Raw genomic sequence first — 3,321 nt, 5'->3', positions numbered from 1 at the left:
CTCCCGATGAGAAGACAGTTCCCCAGGACCCCACTTAATAGTGAATTATTGCTTTAGCATATCAGCTTGTACCCTAGAGGCCGAAAGGAATTACGGAAAATGCCTGATTTACTTTTACAAAGTGATTTACGCACAGGGGTGTAATCTGTCTCAATAAATCTGAAGTGTCTACAAAACAAGGCACTCCTGAGGTAACACAAACAAGGCGATTTCAATCCTGTAGTTATTTACCACCACTGGGTTCAGCTTCCCTCCGCCTGGATGCTGGAGACAATGAACACGGCCTGTTTCACTCACTCTGTCACGTGAAGACCGCTTTCCTCCCGTGGAGGGAAGACGGGACGGCAGTCGGGGGATCGCCCCCTTCCCTCCCCTCTCGCCCCCTCTTGGAGATCGGCCCTGGGATGATCTGAGACTAGGGCGCTCTTGACGCTGCCGGGGGCTTTTCAGAAGGACGCGGAGCTCTCGGGCCTACAGTCGGCAGGACGAAGCGTGTCTCTCTTTCACCAGGTCAGCTCTCCCTTTCATATTTACCTGCCTGTCCTCTGGTTCTGAGTTGGATTCGTAACTGAACGGTGAAGCTCAGGTTCAAAGACTCGGACAGTTCCTGACCTGGAAATCAGACACGGCAGCTGCAACTAGATTTTAAAGAAGGCCTGTCTTTTGTGACTTCATGGAGGAGTCTGAGTTCACAAAACTCTTTTCAACCTTAATATTTATTGAGGGCATTTCCCCAGAGAGCATTTGCTCAGGTTGCTGCTGCCAGGAGCTGGAAATATAGTTCACTTAAAAGCGGTCTTATTTACACAACTTGAGAATATTTATGTCACGACCACTGATTGAATGTTCGGCCCATTTTCTTATCAGCAGTGCATCTCCCCCAAATGAGAAACCGTGATAAGGACTACAGGGACTGAAATATCCATCTAGTATGACAGAACCAGGTCTGCATTTAGGGGGAAGAGGCTACGAGTCTGGAAAAAGCTGCCCCAACAGAAAACGTCTCCTCTGTCTACTTGACCATAATAAAGCTCTGATCAAATTCAAAATCCTAAGACACACACTCAAACTTATTCAGACAAATTACTTCTCTTCCTGAAAACCATTTTGTAAGCCTGAAATTTCAGCAGAGAAAGGATTCTAACCATTTCCAACTAGTTAAAAAAAAAATCTCCTTCCCCTTCCCCACTCCCAAATTCTTCCTAATGAGGATCTCAAAGTAGGAGACCCCAGCCTGGGTCTCCTAAAGAGAGATCAATAATTGGACAGAGACCCATGCACATGTACGGATGTGAGAGTTGAACCATAAAGAAGGCTGAGTGCCGAAGAATTTATACTTTCAAACTGTGGTGCTGGAGAAGACTCTCAAGAGTCCCTTGGACTGCAAGGGGATCCGACCAGTCAATCCTAAAGGAAATCAGTCCTGAATATTCATTGGAGAACTAATGCTGAAGCTGAAGATCCAATACTTCGGCCACCTGACTCATTGGAAAAGACCCTGATGCTGGGAGAGATTGGGGGCAGGAGGAGAAGGGGACGACAGCGGATGAGATGGTTGGATGGCATCACTGACTCGATGGACATGAGTCTGAGCAAACTCCATGAGATGGTGATGGACAGGGAAGCCTGGCATGGTGTAGTCCATGGGGTCACAGAGAGTTGGACATGACTGAGCGACTGAACAACAGCAACAATCCAGGAACAAAAACAGCCCTGGGAGGGCTCAGAAGGCCACTTGATGGAAGAAACCCGAGGGTAAGTGCCCGGAGTGATGAAGAGCACAGCTTCACTTCTGCCTGCGTTGCCCACCCTTGAGCCCATCCCTGCTCTGTGCACGAAGGAAACCGCCCCCCAAGAGTTCCCCTTCACAGGAACGAGAGAGAGGGCAGTGAGCAGCCTCCCAGCTTTGGGGGCCCTGCACCCCGATCTGCTTTGCTTGCACCCCCCTCATGCATCCTCAGTCTGTGCAGTCATGTCTGGCGCTTTGCGACCCCGGGGACTGCAGCCCGCCGGGCTCCTCTGTCCATGGGATTCTCCAGGCAAGGACACTGCAGCGGGTTGCCATGTCCTCCTCCAGGGCATCTTCCCAACCCAGGGATCACACCCAAGCCTCACGTCCCCTGCACGGGGATCACACCCGAGCCTCACGCCCCCTGCACGGGGACCACACCCGAGCCTCACGCCCCCTGCACGGGGATCACACCTGAGTCTCACGTCCCCTGCACGGGGATCACACCTGCATCGACAGGCAGGTTCTTCACCACCAGCGCCACCTGGAAACCCTGAAGTAGCTAAAAGTAAAATAATCTGGTACTGGATATGTAAAAAGATGACATGGTGACATCAGACACATAAAATGTGTGTGGGGGGCAGTCAGTGGGTAGAGTTTGCATGTGCAGTGGAAGTTCAGTTATTACCAGCTTAAAATAGACTTCTGTCTCTAAGACTCTTCAAGGGAGCCTCAGGATAACCACAAAACGAAACCCTTGGGTAGGCACACACAAGATGAAGAGAAAGGAACCAACGTTCACCGCTGTGGAAAGTCATCAGTTTACAGAGGAAGATCACAGGAGAGGAAGAAAGGGACAAAAACTGCAGAACAGAGCGAAAGCAGTCAACAAACCGGCAGTCAGGGAGGCAGATCAAGCCAGCCCCACACTGGGATCAAGAGAGGTGTGCAGCGTGGCATCTGTTGTCCCCAAGCTCCCCTCAGGGCCTTGTATGTTTCATCATGACCTAGTTCATCGGGTAGATGGCTTCTCAGGGACAGAGGACTGTCACAGGCCTCTCAAAAGAATGGCGTGAGGACGTCCCTGGCGGCCCAGTGGTTAAGATTCTGTGCTTCCCCTCCAGGGGCAGGGGTCCCATCCTTGGCCCGGCAACCAAGATCCTGCATTTCCTGACCCGCATGCCATGCAGCTCGGCCAGAAAAATAAAGTGAAATAAAGATATGTTTAAATGTTTTAGATAGCCAGCGGGAATTTGCTGTCTGATCAGGGAACTCAAACCCGCTGCTCTGTGACAACCTAAGAGGAGTGGAACGGGAAGAGAGGTGTGAGGGAGACTCAAGGGGGAGGGGATGCCTGTATGCTGCTGCTGCTAAGTCACTTCAGTCGTGTCCGACTCTGTGCGACCCCATAGACGGCAGCCCACCAGGCTCTGCCATCCCTGGGATTCTCCAGGCAAGAACACTGGAGTGGGTTGCCATTTCCTTCTCCAATGCATGAAGGTGAAAAGTGAAAGGGAAGTCGCTTAGTCGTGTCTGACTCTTTGCGACCCCATGGACTGAAGCATACCAGGCTCCTCCGTCCATGGGATTTT

The sequence above is a fragment of the Bison bison genome, unplaced genomic scaffold (genome assembly GCF_000754665.1).
Source record: "Bison bison bison isolate TAMUID 2011002044 unplaced genomic scaffold, Bison_UMD1.0 scf7180017864349, whole genome shotgun sequence".
Lineage (NCBI taxonomy): Eukaryota > Metazoa > Chordata > Mammalia > Artiodactyla > Bovidae > Bison > Bison bison.
This window is presented reverse-complemented; position numbering follows the sequence as displayed.